Genomic DNA, 24,106 nt, shown 5'->3' on the forward strand with positions numbered 1-24,106 from the left:
GAGGTGTTGTTTTGAAGCCAGCGTCCACGAGTGGTGTGCTAAGTATTTTTCGTGTCAATAGGATTTGTAGTTTTTGCACAATTTGCATTTGAAAAAAAATGTTCCCGTCATTGGAATGCACTGTCTCAATGCATTTCAATGGGAAAATGTTGCCACAGGGAAAACATGCCCTGAGGCGATTCAAATGGCAATTAAGCTCATTGATATGCGCAGGCACACCCAGTTACTATGCCAATGCCTACGAACTTCACATGACCCCAGCAGGACACAGTTTCTGCCAGATAATATCAGCTCTTAAAGAGAAACCCACAGCACGAATGCAAATCTAGCTTCATCACATGATGCATGCCCCTGAGAGAGAATGTGCGCTAAAGTGGATTTAGAAGCCCAGTCAGCCAAACTGGCTCTTAAAGGGCCGACGCGCCAAAGTGATTCTAAAAGGGCCGGCGCACCAAAATTAATCTTAAAAGGCCGGCGCGCCAATTCGAAAGCTGAGTGACCCCAGGCTCCAAATCGGAGGCTGAGCCACCCCGGCCTCCAAATCTGAGGCTGATCAACCCTGGCCTACAAATCGGAGGCTGAGCCACCCTGACCTACAAATCGGAGGCTGAGCCACCCTGGCCTCCAAATCGGACCCAGAGTGGCCCCGCCCACCAAATCAGACCCAGAGTGGCCCTGCCCACCAAATTGGACCCTGAGGGGCCCCGCCCACCAAATTGGACCCAGAGGGGCCCCGCCCATCAAATTGGACCCAGAGGGGCCCCGCCCATCAAATTGGACCCAGAGGGGCCCCGCCCACCAAATCGGACCCAGAGGGGCCCCGCCCACCAAATCAGACCCAGAGGGGCCCCGCCCACCAAATTGGACCCAGAGGGGCTCCGCCCACAAAATCAGACCCTAAGGAGCCCCACCCACAAAATTAGACCCTGAGGGGCCCCGGCCACAAAATCAGACCCTGAGGGATCTTGTCCAACAATTCAAGCCCTGAGGATCCCAGGCCACCGAATCGGATCCTGAGGGGCCCCACCCACCAAATCAGACCCTGAGGGGCCCCACAGGCCAAAGTGGCCCCTGAAAGGCACCCACAGTTAAAACGGATCCTGAGTTGAAAGTCTTGCAGGGGCAGCAGGCAAGTCTCTCTTAAAGGAGCAGACTGGGCACCATTTCAAAGCACTATCTGTACTTTCTTCAGGAAATACACATCTAGTTCTACTCTGCAGTTGTGAGTGAAAGCGGTGTGCCTAAAAAATAATTATACTCTGCAGCCGTTTGTGCAAGCAGTGTGCCTAAAAATTATTCTACTTTACAGTCCTGTCTTTGACATTTTTGGTTCAAAAACTAATTCTACTCTGCAGCTGTGTCTTTGCCATTTGTGTGCCCAAAAATAATTTTTTCTCTACTGCTGTAGCTATACAAGTAGTGTGCTTAAAAAATATATCTGCTCTGCAGGCATCTGTCTGCCTTTTGTGGGCTAAAAAAAATATTTTTCATTAATGCTGTGTCTATATGAATAGTGTTCCAAAAAATAATTCTACTCTACAGCCATTGTTTTGCCAGTAGTTTGTATAAAAAATAATTCTACTCTGCAGCCCTGTCTCTGCCATATGTGGAACCAAAAAATAATTTTACTGTACAGCTGTGTCTGGACGGATAGTCTGCCTACAAAATAATTTTTCTCTGCAGCAGTGTCTCTTTGCCACTTGTAGGTCAAAAAAATTATTTTACGTATTGCTGTGTCTATAGGAGTAGTCTGCCTACAAAATGTGTTTTGTGGTTGGTTTCTCTTGTTGCCGAACAACAGTAGACACACGTTTTCTCTGGATGTCTGTTTTCTGTTTTCTGGCTGCAGTCTGTCTAGCAGACAGACTGCATTAGTAATTGGGCTGTCTATTTGTCAACAGTAATTGCTTTAGTCTTTGTTTAGTACTTCGTTATTTACTTTACCCACTCTGAAATCTTTCCTTTGTTCCGCACACTACTCCTTTAGTAGTTAATTCACACAATGCTTTGCCCTCTGGCTCTTTAGGAGGAATGTGAAGCAACTCCATTGCCTTTTTGGATGCTTAGATACGAGTGGCCATCTTCTAGTTCTGTTGTTAAGGCAATGTCTGTACCCTCAGGCACCACTAGGGACTGTGGTGTTAGGATATCTAGTCTGTACAGCAACCAGCAGGGTTAGTCACAGTTTTTAGTGTCTAATCTATTAATCTCCAAATGAGTTGCTGCATAGGCATAACAGAAACAATGCCTCCTGCTAATATGGACCAAATGAGATGGTGAAAATCTATGTTGCGGCATGCTGAGGAAGGTTTTCCACATTTCGACCATGCTAACCCTAACTTTTGAAATGGTGTCAGTGCCCAGCTGCGTTGATGACTTCCTCCTCTGCCTTGTGCCCTCGCTGTTAGGAGACAACGTTTTCAGTAGTGCATCTAGTAGCGTGTTCTTGAATTCCTGCATTTTCCAATCACGCTAAAGTGACAGAAGAAAGGATGGCACATTGTTGTAGTGGGGATCCAGCAGGGTGGCCACCCAACAATCAGCACTTGTAACAATCCAGGCAACATGTCGGCCATTGTACAGGCACAGCAGCTTATATAGGCTAATGTTTGCCAGGCTGCCCAGATGCAACGACAACCAGTCCTTGGTGGGAGGTGTATTATTTAGGTACAGGAAACCATATGCGTCAAGAAGACAGAAATGAAGCTGCACCTCATACAGGTGAGCAGAAGCAGGTTGAGAAAGCACAAAGCATGCACAAGGAGGCCCCGCACTTTCTAACCACATTAGGAGGCAGTGGAGGAAGCAGAGGAGGAGGAGGCAACACAGACAGAGACAGCTGACTTAATAGCTAGGGGCTGGCAGCAGTACTCAGTAGCAGTAAAATTAAGGATGGAACCGGCCACGGTGCACAGTTGCAGCCAACCTAATTGCTAGGGGCCAGTCTTGATGCTTTTCCATGGCGAACAAAAGAAAAAATAAATTTTCCAAAAATTTACAAAAAACGAACAAATTGTTAGGAAACTCACCAAACCCTGACTAATGCACTGGCAGGATACAGCAAAGCCCCAGTGATAAAGGCTGGGGCAGCACAGGTGCATTCCACTGATAAAGACAGCCTGTTAACCCATCAGGGTCCGGCTGCCTAGTGGGAAATGCACACTAATAAGGCTTGCATAAGACATAAGTCACACTGATAAGTGTGATGAATAGTGTCTGAGCAGCCTATCAATGACGCCAAGATAGGCGGGCCGCTCAGCACTATATACATGCATCACACCAAATACCAAGCCAACATGAAGGGCTAAGCTGCATCCTGTAGAAATGATAAAAAGTGCAAAAAGATAAATGATAAAAAAATATGGGGTATTGGTTACTATTTTGGCCAAAGCAGATAAGCTCACAACCCATCGTCAAGGGTCCCCAGATATTGTGAGTCCCTAACACTAAACTAAATGGCGAACAAAAGAAAAAATAAATTTTCCAAAAATTTACAAAAAACGAACAAATTGTTAGGCAACTCACCAAACCCTGACTAATGCACTGGCAGGATACAGCAAAGCCCCAGTGATAAAGGCTGGGGCAGCACAGGTGCATTCCACTGATAAAGACAGCCTGTTAACCCATCAGGGTCCGGCTGCCTAGTGGGAAATGCACACTAATAAGGCTTGCATAAGACATAAGTCACACTGATAAGTGTGATGCATAGTGTCTGAGCAGCCTATCAATGACGCCAAGATAGGCGGGCCGCTCAGCACTATATACATGCATCACACCAAATACCAAGCCAACATGAAGGGCTAAGCTGCATCCTGTAGAAATGATAAAAAGTGCAAAAAGATAAATGATAAAAAATATGGGGTATTGGTTACTATTTTGGCCAAAGCAGATAAGCTCACAACCCATCGTCAAGGGTCCCCAGATATTGTGAGTCCCTAACACTAAACTAAATGGCGAACAAAAGAAAAAATCTGCTTTGGCCAAAATAGTAACCAATACCCCATATTTTTTATCATTTATCTTTTTGCACTTTTTGCACTTTTTATCATTTCTACAGGATGCAGCTTAGCCCTTCATGTTGGCTTGGTATTTGGTGTGATGCATGTATATAGTGCTGAGCGGCCCACCTATCTTGGCGTCATTGATAGGCTGCTCAGACACTATGCATCACACTTATCAGTGTGACTTATGTCTTATGCAAGCCTTATTAGTGTGCATTTCCCACTAGGCAGCCGGACCCTGATGGGTTAACAGGCTGTCTTTATCAGTGGAATGCACCTGTGCTGCCCCAGCCTTTATCACTGGGGCTTTGCTGTATCCTGCCAGTGCATTAGTCAGGGTTTGGTGAGTTGCCTAACAATTTGTTCGTTTTTTGTAAATTTTTGGAAAATTTATTTTTTCTTTTGTTCGCCATTTAGTTTAGTGTTAGGGACTCACAATATCTGGGGACCCTTGACGATGGGTTGTGAGCTTATCTGCTTTGGCCAAAATAGTAACCAATACCCCATATTTTTTATCATTTATCTTTTTGCACTTTTTATCATTTCTACAGGATGCAGCTTAGCCCTTCATGTTGGCTTGGTATTTGGTGTGATGCATGTATATAGTGCTGAGCGGCCCGCCTATCTTGGCGTCATTGATAGGCTGCTCAGACACTATGCATCACACTTATCAGTGTGACTTATGTCTTATGCAAGCCTTATTAGTGTGCATTTCCCACTAGGCAGCCGGACCCTGATGGGTTAACAGGCTGTCTTTATCAGTGGAATGCACCTGTGCTGCCCCAGCCTTTATCACTGGGGCTTTGCTGTATCCTGCCAGTGCATTAGTCAGGGTTTGGTGAGTTGCCTAACAATTTGTTCGTTTTTTGATGCTTTTCCACCCTGCTCCCTCTTTTGCTGTGCAGCTGGGGCAGCGTGTCCACTACCTCTTGCTCTTCCTAATTGCCCAGGTCACCCGGACGGTCATGACCCCATGTGGAATCTAGCACCTCGTCATTACTCATCGAATCATCATACCTCTCCAAACTGTCCTTAAATCTGATGCCTTACTAATCCACTTCTGTCCTCACTACTCCTCTTCTCCCTTCATTGTCTCCCAGTTCCACAGCGTATCCACTTCAGGCAAATAACACTGAGCTACAAAGCCGTCCATAATACGTCTACCCATATATTTCTGAATTCCCCTTCCTCCTGTGCCACCACCTCATCCATCATCGAATGAAGCATTTTTTCAAGGAAGCATAGAAGTGTGATACTAACGCTAATGATGGTGTCATCTGCTCTGGCTATGTTCCTGGAGTATTTGAATCGCCGCAACATGGCACACACCCTGTGCGTGGAAGCCGACTCGCTGGTCTTGGAGTGGTGTTGTTCCGCAGAGGGACTGATCCTTGCCTGCTGCAGCAAAAAGTTCACAATCGTGTGCTGCTGCTCACACAGTCTCTCTGTGTGAGTTGGAGTTCCACCTTGTGGGTACGTTGTGAATGAGGCAATGAGCGTGAAGGCAGAAGTGATAGAATGGTGCAGACAGGCGAGCAGCAGAAGAGTGAAAACGCCAAAAGAGCATTTTCTGCAGCAGTTCTGACATCTCGGTGTAATTTTTCAGGATGCTCTGTATCACTAAATTCAGCATATATGCTAGGAAAGAGATGTACATCAAATTGGCTAGTCCCAGAGCTGCTACTAGATTTAATCCTTTTTCACACACTACGAGACTGGGCTTAAGGTTCAGCGGCACCAACCATCAGTGGTCCATTGTTTGAGCCCCATCCACAGCTCCTGCCCTTTGTGTGATTTTTTCCCCAAAATAGATGAGTTTCAGAATAGCCTGCTGTCATTTCCCACAAGCTGTGCTGAAATTGGTGGAGCAGGTGTTATGCTGAACGTATGATGAGGCAGTCAAAGAAATGGAGGAGGAGGCAACGTGGACAGAGAAACATTAAAAACATCCACCAATCCTCAGTGGTGGTATGATATATACTCCAAAATGTTTATTGCCTCAGGCCCAGCCGCCACAACATTTAGCCAGTGGGCAGTTAGACAGATATAACGTCCCTGCCAATGTTTACTGATCCAGGGGTCGGTGGTTTGGTGGACCTTTACACTGATGATGTTGCGCAGTGCACACCTGATTTTGTCCACAACATGTTAGTGAAGGGCAGGGATAGCTCTCCTGGAAAAGTAGTGGCAGCTAGGAACCATGTACCATAGTACATATTCCAACGTATTGTTAGCCCTTTAGAAATTACTTGTGATGCCACATGTAGAATATGAGATCCAGTGGTTGGGAGATGTACAGCTGAATGCTTCAATGGGATGGTGTGGAGGTCATCAGTGACACTGCTTGTGGTGATGATGTTACATCCTCACCATAGTCTTTATCCCAACCCTAACCCTTCTCTTCAGCCTATCACTAACAACTGGTGTCTTCCCTTCATGCTTTAAACATGCATCGATCACATCCATCCTCAAAAGGCCCTCCCTTGAGCCATCCTCTGTGCCTCTTTATCACCCCATATCACTTCTAGGTAAGCAGGTTGCGGAATGCAGTGACAGACAGGAGACAGAGCAAGGGTTTACAGTTTTACTTAAATGGGGGAATACTCCTCGCAGGGAGGAAATGGGTTAAACAGGGGACTAAACAGTCTAATTTGCAAAGGATTTGCAGAGTTAAGAGACAGTGAATCAGGTAATGTCAGTTCTTGTGAAACACTTGTGTCAGAAGTTCCTCAAACTGTAGCTCCTGCTGGGAAGTCAATAGCGCCAGTAACGGTTGGCGGGGTGTCTTTTCCAATGTGGTCCTGTAGACAACAATGCTTAGTCTTCTGGCGGCAGCGGTCGGTCTCCGGCACCTTCTGCTGAGCCTAGTCCATATGCTACAGTAGCTGACAAGGGTACGGGCCACAGTACTGTGCGAGCCCAAAGTGGATCGGCAAATAAAAACTGGGGAAACTCAGGGCAGAAGCGTCAGCCCCTCTAATGTGGCACGTGTGCTGTACTCACGGGTCCAAAGCATTTGGCACCTTGTTCTCTGTAGTCACCGGCACACTGCACCTCTCTCTGTGGTCAATCGGCACACACTGCACGTTCCTCTCCCTCTCTGGTCCTCGCTGCTGGTGGCGGGATACGGCGGACGCTGGCATGCACACTGACGGTGCTAGCAGGATGAGGCACTCCTCTCTCTGGCTGCTGCTGAGCACACGGCTTTCCTCAGAAGAGTGATCCCTCTGCAGACAGTGGGGGACCCTCTCAATGCGGCCTGTTGTGGCGCCAGTGCTCTGTGTGGGGAACGAGACGTGCCACTCACCTGACTGCATGATGCCCCATGTTGGCGATCAAGCTCCTTTCTGCTGTATGAGCTTTCTGCTTTTCCTGCCCACACCTCCTACGGTCAGGAGATGGGTCTGGCTCACTATTGCTTTCCCCAGGGAGCACAGGATGCAGCCTTATCAGTTCCGGACCCAGCACACTGGTACCTGCGGTCTGGTCGTCACCCATACATCTACCCCTATGCTTCAAAACTACTGGAACAACACATACATCTTGAGCTGTCCTCCCACCTCTTCTCATGCTCCCTCTTTGGTAACAATCTAGCTTCCAACTGCATCATTCTGCCTAAATTTCCCAACAAAAGACACCAATGACCTACTAACCACCAAAACCAAGCAACACTACTCTTCTAGACCTGTCCTCTGTCTTCAAAAGAGTGGACCATTCCCTCTCACTATAGATATCTCATCTCTTGGAATCACAGACCAGGTTCTATCTTGAATTTCTTCATACCAAACAGACTGGACATTCAACATCTCAAATTCACACATCACCTCCTCATCTCATTCCTTATCGGTCAGTGTCCCAAAAGGATCAGAACTAGAACCCATGCTCCTCCCAATCTAAACTTTTGTCCCGAAAGATAAAGTCCCATGGCTTTCAGTATCATCTCTATGCTTATGACACACAGACCTAACAACATGTTAGTGCAAGGCAGGGAAAGCCCATCTGGAAAAGAAGTGGTGGCTGGGAACCATGTACTGTGGTTACTGTGATCCCAACTTATTGTTAGCCCTTTATGAATCACTTGTGAGGCCACATGTAGAATATGGGATCTAGTGTTTTTGGGATGTACAGCTAAACGCTTCAAAGGGATGGTGTGGAGATGTTCGGTGACACTGCTGGTTGTGCTGCTATCACATCCTCTCTTTGCAAGGAGCCAGGTGGCCCTGTTGCTCAGGAGCTGGAGGAAGAGGCTGAGACTGCAGCAGAAGAGGGAGCAGGAGGAGGCTCAGATCTTTCCTGTTTTTTCAGGTGTGTGCTCCACTGCAGCTCATGCCGTGCATTCAGATGCCTCATGATGCAGGTGGAATTTAGGTTAAGAACATTTGTGCTTCTTTTCAGTCTCTGACAACACAATGTACAAACCACCAGTGTCTTGCAGGGAGCTCATTTGAGCTGTATTTAGTGTGCTCAGTCCATCGGCTCAGCGTGCAGTAGCAGCCGATGTACTCGCTAGGGGCCGGCCGCGATGCTTTTCCAACCTGCTCCCCTTTTGCTGTTCAGCTGGGGCATCGTGGCCACCACCTCTTCCTCCCTACTGCCCACATCACTTGGATAGCCTTGACTCTATGTGGGGTCTAGGACCTCATCATCCCTTATCACATCATCACATCTCTCTCTTCTGTCCTTAACTTCACTGCCTTACTAATCCACTTATGTCTTCCCTACTCCTCCACTTCTCCCCTTTGCAAATCCCTTCATTGTCTCCTAATCCCACAATATATCCATTTCAGGCTACCAACACTGATGTACAAAGCTGTCCACAATTTATCTTGCCTATATATTTCTGAACTACTCTCCTGATGTCTCCCACCAGGTAATCTCGGGTCCTCCCAATACCTCCTTACACCTTCACAATCATACATTTCTCATGCAATTCCATGCAAGACTTTTCTCGAGTATCCTCTATCCACTACTGATTTTCCCCTACATTTGAAACTTTCAAGCCGAACTTCAAAAGCCCTGTCTTTAAAACAATTCACAGACTGCAATGACCCCACTGCCACTTCACTACTTCCAGAGCTGCCTTCTCACCAACACCAGAGCAGCTGCAAACCCCAAACCCACTGTCTCCTTCCCCATTATCCTGTAGAATGTAATGCTGCAAAGGTAGGGCCATCGCCCCTATGTACCTGTCTGTCACTATTAGTTAGTTCATTGTAATTTCTATTTGTGTCTTTTATGCAACCCCTTTCACCTGCTTGCACCAGACAAAGGTGTTTCATTTGGGTGTGTGGCAGGCCCAAGATGACAATGGCCTCTCTCTTTGTAGCAGCAATACATTTCCTCATTATTTTCACCAAGAAAAAGTACAGAGTATTACACGGCCTGTATATGGATAAAAAGGGGCCAGCAGATAATTACACTTCCTTTTTTCAGAGTACTCCCCAAAAAATCAATAAAAAAATACAGTGCTAGCTACCTCCTCCTACACATCTTCCACCTATACCTCCACGTCCAGCTCCTCCCCTACTCAGGGCTGGCATTTGGGACAGGCAGACCAGGCAGATGCCTGGGGCCCCCACCTAAAAAGGGGACCCCCTGCATCTGCAGCCCATTTATCAAGTGCCCAGAGGGTGTACAGCAGTGAATAATGCTGTGCATTGCTCTGAAGTCTTGGAGTGTCTCTCGCAAAGCCTCTTGAGCCCCCCTGTCTCTTTTTCCCTGCAGTCAGGTTAAAAGTTGAGCGTGAGGGGGAGGGGCCAATTACAGCACAGTGACAGCTAGGAAGATGCCTGAAGCTCTGTATGTCTCCTGAGTCCTGATCATGCCTGTGCCTCGCACAGTCCTGAGAATGGATATGCTATTGCCTATGTGAAGCCACAGAACCTGGTAAGAGCAGCAATAACAGGTCAGAGGGCAGTGATTTCCTCACTGTGGTCCCAGAGCTCTGTGCTGATTGCTGTAGGATCAAGATTCACAGCCACATACAGCAGCAATCAGCATCAGCTCTGACCACAGTCACTAATCTGTTATGATTGAGTCACCGTAGGAGGCAAAAACAGAAATGCTAGCTAAGTCCAGAAAACCAGAGAAGTTGGCAGCTATCGGATTGCAGACACCTGAACCTATCAACACAACTAGCAGTAGCCGTGGGGGGTTCCTACGATGCCCTAGACCCCTCGATCACAGCCGGAGAATTAAATAGGCCTAAAGAAAGAAAGGGGAAATCTAAACTGCCCCAGAGCAGACCCCAAAGCAAAAGGCAGCCCCCAACATATAATGACGGTGAAGCAAGATGAATATACTAACACAGACAGAAAGATAGACTGAGCAAAGACGGGGCCCAAGCTAACTAGATAGAAAAGGACAGGAAGGCTGCTGTCTGCAATCCGTGAAAAACCCTATGAAAATAAGAGCCAACAGACTGACAGTGAAAAAGGCCCTGAAGACGCTAGGCTTCAAAAAAGCTATGTCAGTACTCAGGAATATACTGAAGACAGAGCTACAGGCAAAAGGAGATTCAGCTCACCCCAGCAGGGAATGGCAGAATACTGAAAAGCAAGGAAAACAAAAAACAAAACAAAAAGCTAACAGGCAAAACAGAAAACTTAGCTTTAGAGGAGCAGGAATCAGACTGGTGTCCTAGAAGTCCACAGAGAAATCACCCGCAGGGCAGAAGGGCGTCGGCAGCCTTATATCCAGTCCGTGACTCCACTCAGCCAGTCATCCTCATTAGACTCAGGTGCGTGATAATCAGGCTCATTACCTTCCTTTACCAGAATAGGGAGTTCACCAGACCCCAGTGACGAAGGGGAAAATTAACTCACAACAGTACCTCCCCCTTGAGGAGGGGTCATCGAACCCTCAACCTCGCCACCAGGGCGATCAGGGTGAGCCCGATGAAATGCACGCACCAATCTTTTGGCATGAATATCAGAGGCAGAGACCCAGGAATTATCCTCCTGACCATAACCCTTCCACTTAACCAAATACTGGAGTCGCTGTCTAGCCAGACGGGATTCCAGTATTTTCTCTACCTCATATTCCATGTTACCTTCAACCAAGGGTCTGGAGGTGCCACCCCAGGAACAACTGGTTCAACAAACCTCTTCTACAAGGACTTATGGAACACATTATGGATTTTAAATGTGACAGGAAGAGCCAAACGAAAAGAGACCGGATTAATAATCTCCAAAATCTTGTAAGGTCCAATAAATCTAGGCTTAAACTTAGGAGAAGCCACCTTCATAGCAATATTTTTTGATGATAACCACACCATATCACCAATCTTAAACTGGGGACCAATGGTCCTATGTCGATTGGAAAACCGCTGGGCCTTTTCCTGGGAGAGAGATAACTTATCCACCACTTGGTCCCAGATCTGGTGCATTCTCTCCACCACAGTGTCAACACCTGGGCAGGCAGAAGGCTCCACCTGCCCTGAAGAAAATCGAGGATGAAACCCAAAGTTACAAAAAAAAGGTGACATCAAAGTGGCAGAACTAGCTCTATTATTTAAAGCAAATTCGGCCAAGGGCAAAAATGAAACCCAATCATCCTGATCATCGGAAATAAAACATCTCAAATACGACTCCAAGGTCTGGTTTGTTCTCTCTGTCTGCCCATTGGTCTGAGGGTGAAAAGCAGAGGAGAAGGACAGCTGAATTCCCAGCTTGGAACAGAAAGTCCTCCAAAATCTAGACACAAACTGAACTCCTCTGTCAGATACAATGTTCTCAGGAATCCCGTGTAAGCGAACCACCTGTTGCAAAAACAGGGGCACCAACTCAGAGGAAGATGGCAACTTAGGGAGTGGTACAAGATGAACCATCTTAGAGAACCTATCACAAATCACCCAAATAACAGTCATTCTTTGAGAGACCAGCATATCAGAGATGAAATCCATTGAAATAGGGGTCCATGGCCTCCTGGGAACCGGCAAAGGCATCACCAACCCACTAGAGCGAGAACAAGATTTAGACCGGGAGCAAGTCCCACAGGACTGCACAAAATTCCTGACATCATGAGACAAGGTGGGCCACCAAAAAGAGCGACTCACCAGATCTCTAGTACCAAAAATACCTGGATGACCAGCCAATGCAGAGCAATGAACTTCAGACATCACTCTCTTCTTCCACTGGTCAGGAACATACAACTTTCCACTGGGACAATGCTCAGGTTTGTCCTCCTGGAACTCTTGCAGAGCAAGTCTCAAATCGGGCGAGATGGCAGAAAGAACTACCCCTTCGCCTAAGATGGTAGCAGGCTTGGTCACCACAGGAGAATCAGCAAAGAAACTCCTAGAGAGGGTGTCTGCCTTGACATTCTTAGTTCCAGGAAGAAAAGAGACCACAAAATCAAAACGTGTAAAAAACAAGGCCCACCTAGCCTGTCTAGGGTTCAAGCGTTTAGCCGACTCTAGGTAAATCAAATTCTTGTGGTCAGTGAGGACCACAACTTGATGTTTAGCTCCCTCCAACCAATGTCTCCACTCCTCAAATGCCCATTTCATGGCTAACAGTTCCCGATTCCCCACATCATAGTTACGTTCAGATGGAGAACTTTCGGGAAAAGAAAGCACAGGGATTCATTTTAGATGTTACAGGATCCTTTTGGGCCAAAACAGCTCCTGCACCAATCTCAGAAGCATCCACCTCTACCTGGAACGGGAGTGAGACATCAGGTTGCCGCAAAACCGGGGCGGAGGTAAATCTTCGCTTCAGCTCCTGAAAGGAAGCAACAGCCTCAGGAGACCAATTCAACACATCAGCACCCTTCTTAGTCAGATCAGTCAATGGCTTGGCAATACTAGAAAATTTTGCTATAAATTTCCGATAAAAATTAGCAAAACCCAAAAACTTCTGGAGGGCCTTCAAAGAAGTGGGCTGAACCCAATCATAAATGGCCTGTACCTTGGCCGGGTCCATTTCAATAGTTGACGGAGACAAAATAAATCCCAAAAAAGAAATCCTCTGTACTCCAAAAAGGCATTTCGATCCTTTGACATACAGGGAATTCTCCCTCAAGATCCGGAACACAGTCCGAATATGTTCCACATGAGAATCCCAATCCTTGGAGAAGATCAAAATATCATCCAGATAGATAATCAAAAATTTATCGACAAAGTCTCGGAAAATATCGTTCATGAAGCACTGGGAGACAGAAGGGGCATTAGTGAGCCCAAAAGGCATCACCAGGTACTCAAAATGTCCCTCCGGAGTATTAAACGCTGTCTTCCATTCATCCCCCTGCTTAATGCGGATAAGATTATACGCCCCCCTGAGGTCAAGCTTGGTAAACCAGCAAGCACCTCTAACTCTAGAGAATAGATCCGAAATCAGGGGTAACGGATACTGATATTTAATAGTAATTTTATTGAGGGCACGATAATCAATACAAGGCCTTAAAGAACCATCCTTTTTGGCCACAAAAAAAAAACCGGCACCTAAGGGTGAAGAGGATGGTCTAATATGACCCTTCTCCAACGCCTCCTTAATATAGGACCGCATAGCCTCGTGCTCGGGTACAGATAAATTGAAGAGCAGACCCTTGGGAAATTTACACCCCGGGCTTAGTTCAATTGCACAGTCATAACTCCTATGAGGAGGCAAGGACGCAGACTCATTCTCACTAAATACATCATAAAAGTCCGCCAAATAGTCAGGAACATCATGCGACTAAGGAGAGGTGGAAAAAACCGGAGCCTCACTAAAGGCACACCGACAACCCCAACTCACCACAGACACAGATTTCCAATCCAAAACTGGATTATGAATTTGCAACCAGGGAAACCCCAGAACAACGGCATCATGCAGACCATGCAATACCAAAAATCTGCAATTTTCTTGATGGTCTGGGGCGACCCGCATGACCACCTGGGTCCAAAACTGAGGTTTATTTTTAGCCAAAGGAGTAGCATCAATCCCCCTCAAAGGGATAGGCATCTGCAGAGGTGTCATCGGAAATCCACAACGTTTAGCAAAATCCAAGTCCATTAGGGTTAGCGCTGCTCCCGAATCCACAAAAGCCTTGGCGGAAAATGTGGACAGGGAGCAGATCAGAGTAATTGCCAGAAGAAACTTAGGTTGAACACCACCAACAGAAAACGTGTGTGCAAAGCGTTTCTCTCGTTTAGGACAAACAGAAATAATATGTGAGGCATCTCCACAGAAAAAACACAGCTTATTACGCCTTCTGAACTCCTGACGTTGCGCCTTAGACAAAACTCTATCACATTGCATAGGTTCAGACGTCTGTTCAACCGGTGGCAACACCTCTCGTGCAATCCTGCGTTCATGTAAACGCCGATCAACCTGAATGGCTAATGACATAGAATCGTCCAGACCAGAGGGAACAGGAAATCCCACTATAGTATCTTTTACGGCTTCTGACAAACCCTTCCGAAAGAGAGCAGCCAAGGCATTATCATTCCAGGTAGTAAGGACCGCCCACTTTCGGAACTTTTGACAGTACAACTCTGCAGAATCTCGACCCTGGTTCAATGCCAACAGGGTCTTTTCAGCCTGAACAATAGCATTAGGTTCGTCATACAACAACCCCAAAGCTTGAAAGAATGCGTTCACATTAGTCAGAATAGGATCATCTGGTTTCAAAGAAAACGCCCAATCCTGGGGATCGCCATGCAGCAAAGAGATGACAATTTTAACCTGCTGCGCGGAGCTCCCTGACGAGTTAGGCTTCAAGGCAAAAAATAATTTACAGTTATTTTTGAAACTCAAAAATTTAGATCGATCCCCAAAAAATACATCAGGTGTAGGGATCTTTGGTTCAACAGCATGCGAACGAGCAAGGTAGGCAGAAATTCCCCGCACTTCCGCAGCGAGCTGCTCCACACGATCAGACAATTGCTTTATCTCCATTGAGAGAGAAAAAAAAAATCCCCCTACGGCCTCAGACATATAGAGAAAAGAATATACACACACTTTTCTTTTTTTTTTTAAAACACAATTCTTTCCTGCTATTGAGTACCCTAGGATCTGCGGTATGGCGGGTGATTCTGTTTTGATTGAGTCACCGTAGGAGGCAAAAACAGAAATGCTAGCTAAGTCCAGAAAACCAGAGAAGTTGGCAGCTATCGGATTGCAGACCCCTGAACCTATCAACATAACTAGCAGTAGCCGTGGGGGGTTCCCATGATGCCCTAGACCCCTCGATCACAGCCGGAGAATTAAATAGGCCTAAAGAAAGATAGGGGAAATCTAAACTGCCCCAGAGCAGACCCCAAAGCAAAAGGCAGCCCCCAACATATAATGACGGTGAAGCAAGATGAAAATACTAACACAGACAGAAAGATAGACTGAGCAAAGACGGGGCCCAAGCTAACTAGATAGAAAAGAACAGGAAGGCTGCTGTCTGCAATCCGTGAAAAACCCTATGAAAATAAGAGCCAACAGACTGACAGTGAAAAAGGCCCTGAAGACGCTAGGCTTCAAAAAAGCTATGTCAGTACTCAGGAATATACTGAAGACAGAGCTACAGGCAAAAGGAGATCCAGCTCACCCCAGCAGGGAATGGCAGAATACTGAAAAGCAAGGAAAACAAAAAGCTAACAGGCAAAACAGAAAACTTAGCTTTAGAGGAGCAGGAATCAGACTGGTGTCCTAGAAGTCCACAGAGAAATCACCCGCAGGGCAGAAGGGCGTCGGCAGCCGGCAGCAGCTCTGTCCTGGGCCCTGTATTGTTCAACATCTTTATCAACGATTTAGATGAAGGAATTGAGGGTAAACTGATTAAATTTGCTGATGACACAAAGCTAGGAGGGATAGCTAATACTAGAGAAGAGAGAGAGAGGATTCAAAAAGATTTAAATAAACTGGAGAAGTGGGCAGCAACTAACAGAATGGTTTTTAACAGGGAGAAATGCAAAGTACTACATCTGGGCAATAAAAATGGAAAAAGCATATATAGAATGGGAGGAATAGGGCTAAGTGACAGCACATGTGAAAAAGACTTGGGTATACTAATAGATCACAGACTGAATATGAGTCAACAGTGTGATGCAGCAGCAAAAAAGGCAAATGCAATTCTAGGATGTATTAACAGAAGCATACAGTCTAGATCACGTGAAGTCATTATTTCCCTCTACTCCTCTTTGGTCAGACCTCATCTGGAATATTGTGTCCAGTTTTGGGCACCACATTTTAAAAAAGACATCAACAAACTGGAGCAAGTTCAGAAAAGAGCGACCAGAATGGTGACCGGTCTGCAAACCCTGTCTTATGAGGAAAGGTTGCAGGATTTGGGAATGTTTAGTTTGCAAAAGAGAAGACTGAGAGGAGACTTAATAGCTGTCTACAAATATCTAAAGGGCTGTCACATTGTAGAAGGATCAACTTTATTCTCATTTGCACAAGGAAAGACTAGAAGCAATGGGATGAAACTGAATGGGAGGAGACACAGATTAGATATTAGAAAAAACTTTTTGACAGTTAGAGTGATCAATGAGTGGAACAGGCTGCCACGATAAGTGGTGAGTTCTCCTTCAATGGAAGTCTTCAAACAGAGGCTGGACAGACATCTGACTGGGATGATTTAGCGAATCCTGCTTTGAGCAGGGGGTTGGACCAGATGGCCCAGGAGGTCCCTTCCAACTCTACGATTCTATGATTCTATATCCAGTCCGTGACTCCACTCAGCCAGTCATCCTCATTAGACTCAGGTGCCTGATAATCAGGCTCATTACCTTCCTTTACCAGAATAGGGAGTTCACCAGACCCCAGTGACGAAGGGGAAAATGAACTCACAACACTAATCCCTGCTTGTAATGTGACAGGGCGACCTCCTGTCACTACTGTCTGGATGACACAAGACAGGAATATTGTCTGCTGAATCAGGGGATTTATGACCTAGAAATAAATGAATTCCCATGTGAAATAATAAGGGTAAACCATACACATATATAATACAGGTGTGCATTTGAATCAGCATTTCTGGTGAATTTTTTTTGCTGCCAAAGCCTGCTCTCTTGGCAGTAAAAACCCTGCTTTCAAAACGCACATTTTTTAGGGTATGTGCAGACGATCTGGAAATGGCAGCATTTTGGACGCAGCGGACATGCGCTCCGTCTAAAGTGCTGCCATCTTTTGAACGCCGGTGATTCCACATCTGTTCATCCCATCCACTATGCTGTAACATCTGGCCGCTGCGGGTTGGATGCTGCGGATGTACGCAGCATCCAGAGTTTACTGATTGCGGACACAGACCCTTAGAGCTTTTGCTGTTTTTTTTTTTGTATAGTATTAGTTTTGTCTACAGTACATGTTTAATAAAGTTAGTTGTATTCACTAGAGTTGAGCGAAACAGGTCTGCCAAATTCAGAATTCGCTGACTTTGGCTAAAGTCGGGTTTCGCCGATCGAAACCCGACCATAGCGTGAGGTCGGCCATGAGGTTGCCAACTTGAGTGCCAAAGTCGCGTTTCCCACAATGCTTCTAGCGCCTTTTCTCAGCCAATCAGCAAGGACGCACACTGTGGGCAACGCGGTTACATAGGTAGCGGCCACCACCATCTTAGAGAAGGGCATTCAAGTGATTGGCTGGCTTTGTGTGGCGTCACAGTGGCTATAAAGGCCGTGATCTTACTTCTGCTGATCTTAGCATAGGGAGAGGTTGCTGCTGCTCGTTCTCAATAGGGAGAGTGTTTAGGCAGGAAAAAAAAGTGCTTCTGCTGATAGCGATATTCACTGTACAACACAACAGTATAGTGTGCAGTGACACGGGAGGATATATTTGTGTGCAGCAGCTCTGTTGGTGATTAGGCTGCCTTATAAGACTCCCTGATAGCTGCATTGCTGTTTGCACACTACTGTGCAGAGTGCTTTTTTAAAAGCAAAAAAACTTTTATTCCTTTTCTCTGCACAGTTACCAAGCGTTCATTTTTTCACACTTTTGTGTGCAGCAGCGCTGGTGGTTATTAGGCTGCCTTATAAGGCTACCTGATAGCTGCACTGCTGTGTGCACACTGCTGTGCAGACTGCTTTTTTCAAAGCAAAAATACTTTTATTTCTTTTTTTCTGCACAGTAGCTACTGAGTGTAAATTTTTGCACACACCGTATAGAGGTGTACGCTCCTCACACACTACCATGTACCGGCTGGTATCACGGACAAATACATGCTATATGTGTGTGACTCCGTAAAAAAAGTACACAGAGATTTTTCCATACATACACGGTATAGAGGTGTCCGATTCTCAAACAGTATCGGATATCTGCTGTTCTTATTATGGTCACATCTACACAGAGTCAGCGTGTGTGTGTGACACTCTGTAAATACATATACAGACATTGCCATTTCTCCATACACCGTATTGGCCTGTCCGATTCTCAAACAGTATCGGATATCTGGTGTTCTTATTACGGTCACATCTACACAGAGTCAGCTTGTGTGTCTGACACTCCGAAAACACATATATGGACATTTCCATTTCTCCATACACCGTATTGAGCTGTCCGATTCTCAAACAGTATTGTATATCTGCTGTTCTTATTATGAATAAAAATACCTTTGACAAGTGTTTGCATTTTAAATATCAAGAAATCAGCATAATAATTCAATAGCAGACAGAAAATAAATGGACGATAAGGACAATCGCAAACTACCTAAAGAGAAAACTGAGCAGAGCTCCAAAAAAGCGACTATAAGTCCAGAGTAAAGTCAAAAAAGTTTTTATTTTAATTAAGACACATCCAAATACAAATGGGGGGGAGTGGGCAATAAAGTGTGAAACCGCACACCGCATGGATAAAAAAGGATTGCTGTACAACCAGAACCTATGCAGTAACAAGGCATACATAAAGCTACTAAATTATCACAGAGTGCATATAGTGCATGGCAATGTATGGCAATTAGGAATAGACCGCCAAACAGTATATATGCAGATATATATCTCTTTATACCAGCTCCATCCATCAAGTAAACAGCTAGATACACAGATCATTATCAGGTAGCAGGTGACCATTCACCATGGTTAGACAGATATATGATGCCTAAGAAGCATAGTAATAAGAGAGGAAGCATAAATTACCTAATGAAATGGCGGGCAGAGGCTCCAGCAGTCAGCAATCCACCCCAACGATCGTTTCGGAGGGTTACTCCTTCATCAGGGGGCGTGACATCTATACAGAGTCAGCGTGTGTGTGTGACACCACATACAGTGTTGGCCAAAAGTATTGACACCCCTGCAATTCTGTCAGATAATACTCAGTTTCTTCCTGAAAATGATTACAAACACAAATTCTTTGGTATTATTATCTTCATTTAATTTGTCTTAAATGAAAAAACACAAAAGAGAATGAATCAAAAAGGAGAACATTGATCATTTCACACAAAACTCCAAAAATGGGCCGGACAAAAGTATTGGCACCCTAAGCCTAATACTTGGTTGCACAACCTTTAGCCAAAATAACTGCGACCAACCGCTTCCGGTAACCATCAATGAGTTTCTTACAATGATCTGCTAGAATTTTAGACCATTCTTCTTTGGCAAACTCCTCCAGGTCCCTGATATTTGAAGGGTGCCTTCTCCAAACTGCCATTTTTAGATCTCTCTACAGGTGTTCTATGGGATTCAGATCTGGACTCATTGCTGGCCACCTTAGAAGTCTCCAGTGCTTTCTCTCAAACCATTTTCTAGTGCTTTTTGAAGTGTGTTTTGTGTCATTGTCCTGCTGGAAGACCCATGACCTCTGAGGGAGACCCAGCTTTCTCACACTGGGCCCTACATTATGCTACAAAATTTGTTGGTAGTCTTCAGACTTCATAAAGCCATGCTCACGGTCAAGCAGTCCAGTGCCAGAGGCAGCAAAGCAACCCCAAAACACCAGGGAACCTCCACTATGTTTGACTGTAGAGACCGTGTTCTTTTCTTTGAATGCCTCTTTTTTTCTCCTGTAAACTCTATGTTGATGCCTTTGCCCAAAAAGCTCTACTTGTCTCATCTGACCAGAGAACATTCTTCCAAAACGTTTTAGGCTTTTTCAGGTAAGTTTTGGCAAACTCCAGCCTGGCTTTTTTATGTCTCGGGGTAAGAAGTGGGGTCTTCCTGGGTCTCCTACCATACAGTCCCTTTTCATTCAGAAGCCGACGGATAGTACGGGTGGACACTGTTGTACCCTCGGACTGCAGGGCAGCTTGAACTTGTTTGGATGTTAGTCGAGGTTCTTCATCCAACATCCGCACGATCTTGCGTTGAAATCTCTTGATAATTTTTATTTTCCGTCCACATCTAGGGAGGTTAGCCACAGTGCCATGGGCTTTAAACTTCTTGATGACACTGCGCACGGTAGACACAGGAACATTCAGGTCTTTGGAGATGGACTTATAGCCTTGAGATTGCTCATGCTTCCTCACAATTTGGTTTCTCAAGTCCTCAGACAGTTCTTTGGTCTTCTTTCTTTTCTCCATGCTCAATGTGGTACACACAAGGACACAGGACAGAGGTTGAGTCAACTTTAATCCATGTCAACTGGCTGCAAGTGTGATTTAGCTATTGCCAACACCTGTTAGGTGCCACAGGTAAGTTACAGGTGCTGTTAATTACACAAATTAGAGAAGCATCACTTGATTTTTCGAACAGTGCCAATACTTTTGTCCACCCTCTTTTTTATGTTTGGTGTGGAATTATATCCAATTTGGCTTTAGGACAATTCTTTTTGTGTTTTTTCATTTAAGACAAATTAAATGAAGATAATAATACCAAAGAATTTGTGTTTGCAATCATTTTCAGGTAGAAACTGAGTATTATCTGACAGAATTGCAGGGGTGTCAATACTTTTGGCCAACACTGTAAATACATATACGGAGATTGACAGTTTCACCAACAACGTATACAGCTGTACACTTCTGATACAGTACCGTATATCTGCTTGTTGGATTACGGTGAAATACATACTGGGTGAGTGTCTGTGACTCACAAAATATATACGGAGATTTCACTTTTTACATACACCTTACACAGCTGTACGCTCCTCATACAGTACCATTTCTCTGCTGGTATTTTTGGTACATTTTCCCAAACATGAGGAAGTATGGTGGCAGCGGACGTGGGTGGGGGGGGCACAGCTGGTACTGATGGTGGTCATGGTGCATCGGCTGGTTCTGGCAAAAGCACAATAGCGGCTAAGGCAGGAGGTGTTGAGCCTGCATCATCATCTGGCACAAGAAGGCCTTTAAGGTTCCCTTTTCTGGGAGTAGGTAAACCACTTTTAAAGCCGGAGCATCAGGAACAGGTTTTGGCTTACGTTGCCGAAACAGCCTCCAGCTCTATTGCCTCCTCTTCTGAAGTTACAAAAACTGCAAGCACAGAGTCGTCAGTGCAGGCTTCTGGTCAGGAGCAACACCTTTCCTTGTGTCCTTCACCCACACCAAAAGTGAAGGATGCCGCAGCACACACTTCAGATTACTCCATGGAGCTCTTTTCACATACCATCACTGGGTTATCAAGACAAATCCTGAATTTCTCAGTCCAAGATGAATCTGACATGGAGTGAACTGATGCGCAGCCACTGCTAGATGATTCTGCTGGTACATTCACCCACAGCACTACATTGCCCTCGCAGTCTACTCAGCCTGAATCAGACGCTGATGAAACTCAGGTGCCCCTTCCCGCATGCTATACCACCTTACATGGTGACACAGAGGAAGGTACAGAGGAAGGTGTAGATGACATTGAAGACGAGGTCATGGATGACCCAGTTGTTGACCCGAATTGGCATCCATTTGGGGAAAAGGGTGGCGCTGACAATAGGTCAGAACAGGAGAAGGATCCGCAGCAGGCATCGTCATCGCAGCAGTGGTTATCCAGCAGGCCCGTAGCTGTCAAAAAAATTGGTAAGAAAACTAATAGAGTTGCAGGACAGCTTGGCCAGACGGTCAAATTAGCACAGCGTGCAAGCCCTGAAAATTTGTATCATAGTTGGAAGAGTGCAGTGTGGCATTTTTTTGAACAAAATCCTACTGATGACGCAAAGGTTATCTGTAAGTAGTGCCGAAGGACCTTTAGCAGAGGGAAAAATCTATGAAATTTGAATACCAGTTGCATGCTTAGACATTTAACCAACATGCACTTGCAAGCGTGGACAGACTACAAAAGCTCAGGTAGCACATGTGCACCTGCTCTGACTGAAGTTAGCCAGAAACGCTCCATCGCTTCCCCCACTGTAAGGCCACCACTAAGCACACCACCATCAAGAAATGTTGAGGTGTCATCGCTAGGCCAAAGCAGTCAGGGAATCACAATATTTTCGTGAGGAAACACTGAATCTAGGCCATAAACACCCTCACCATCACCAACCCCTTCTGAGTCCGTCATGTCCAACGCTAGTTCCCCCATATGCAGCTCTCAAGTCCAGCTCACACTACCAGACACTCTCAGTAGGACAAGAAACTACTCATCCTCTCATCCATGTACACTGGCTTTGAACGCCCACATTGCTAAACTGATCTCATTAGAGTTGATGCCCTTCCATGACTTCATGGCCTACGCTGTCCCACGCTTTGACCTACCCAGTCGGCACTTCTTTTCTCGAAAAGCCATCCCTGCCCTCCACCGGCATGTGAAAGACCGCATTGTCCACTAAAACAATCAGTGAGTGGAAAGGTGCACCTCACAACAGATGCATGGGCCAGTGGGCATGGCCAGAGCCGTTACGTGTCCATCACTGCGCACTGGGTTAATGTGGTGGATGCAGGCTCCACAGGGGACAGCGGTGGTGGAACAGTGCTGCCTAGCCCACGGTATAGGAAACAGTTGGCTGTAGGCGTTCGACCCTCCTCCTCCTCCTCCAGAAGCGAAAGCTCGTCGACAGAGCGCAGTCGCATGAGCACTCCATCCACAGCTGTCAGTGTTGCACATGAGGTGTCCCACTATTGAACAGCTAGCAGCAGGCTGTTTTAAAAATGATGTCTTTGGGCGACAGCAGACACACCACAGAGGTACTGGCCGACTACTTGCATTGACAAACTGAGTCATGGCTGGGTAGTCTACATCTTGAGCCAGGCAAGGTAGTCAGTGATAATGGGTGGAATTTTGTGGCAGCCATAGCCTTGCCAAACTCACACACATACCTTGCCTGGCTCACACCTTGAACCTGGTGGTGCAATGCTTCCTAAATAATTATCCGGAATTAACAGCCCTGCTCCATAAGGTTCGAAGACCATGCTTGCACATCCATCACTCGCCCGTACACTCCAATCGTGTGCAGAAACTGCAGCCATCACTCCACCTCCCCAAGCACCGCCAAATCGTAGATGTTGCTACAAGATGGAACTCCACCAAGCACATGGTGGAGAGGCTGTGTGAACAGAGGCAGGCTGTAATGCATTTGTGGGAGGATACACGGGCAGGCAGTTTGAGGGCAGACATGGAGTTGTCGGTTGTGCAGTGGTCAAAGCTGAAAGACCTCTGTAAAGTCCTTCAGTGTTTTGAGGAATGCACACGGCTGGTAAGCACAGACGACGCCATCATAAGCATGAGCATACCACTTATGAGTCTGCTCATGCAAACTTTGACGCACATTAAGGATTAGGTGTCTGCAGCTGAGGAGCAACAGGAGGAGGAGGAGGAGGGAAGCCTTGATGACAGTCAGCCATTGTCTGGTCAGGGAACTGTCATGGATGAGGTGGAGGAAGAAGAGGAAGATGAGAAGGAGGATGAGGTAGATGATTATTTTGGGGAGGAGGATGCTTCTCATGGGGCAAGAGAAAATTAGGGCATGCCAAGGTCAGGACAAGTGTTTGTGCATGACTGGAGGGATGTGGATTTGCCAGAAAGTGCTCCTCCACCCACCACTGGCAGTGCAGCATTGACACCTGGAACAATGGCCCACATGTGTGATTATGCCTTGCGGATCCTAAAAAGAGACACCCCGCATTGCCAAAATGATGAGGGATGATGACTACTGGTTGGCCAGCATCCTCGATCCATGCTATAAAGGCAAATTACACAACATCATGCCACAGGAGAACCTAGAGCTAATATTGGCTAACAAACAAGCAACTCTGGTAAACAGTTTGTTTGAGGCATTCCCAGCACACAGCAGCGGAGCTGGTTCTCCCACAAGCTGTAGTGGGCAAAATGGAAGAGGTGTTCA

The 24,106-nt window shown here is 46.0% G+C and overlaps 1 long non-coding RNA gene across 1 annotated transcript in view; it reads right to left on the reverse strand.

Annotated features, from left to right (window-relative positions):
- LOC141089023 (uncharacterized) overlaps nt 1-3,226 on the reverse strand; it is a 183,627-nt gene extending 180,401 nt beyond the window's left edge. The window contains exon 1 of the long non-coding RNA XR_012232143.1: nt 3,030-3,226. This is a non-coding gene — a long non-coding RNA (uncharacterized lncRNA). The remainder of the gene's footprint in view (nt 1-3,029) is intronic.
- Nucleotides 3,227-24,106: the final 20,880 nt, after the last annotated feature.

Source organism: Dendrobates tinctorius, unplaced genomic scaffold (genome assembly GCF_039654945.1).
Source record: "Dendrobates tinctorius isolate UK_male_01 unplaced genomic scaffold, ASM3965494v1 ptg000043l, whole genome shotgun sequence".
In the NCBI taxonomy this organism is placed as follows: domain Eukaryota; kingdom Metazoa; phylum Chordata; class Amphibia; order Anura; family Dendrobatidae; genus Dendrobates; species Dendrobates tinctorius.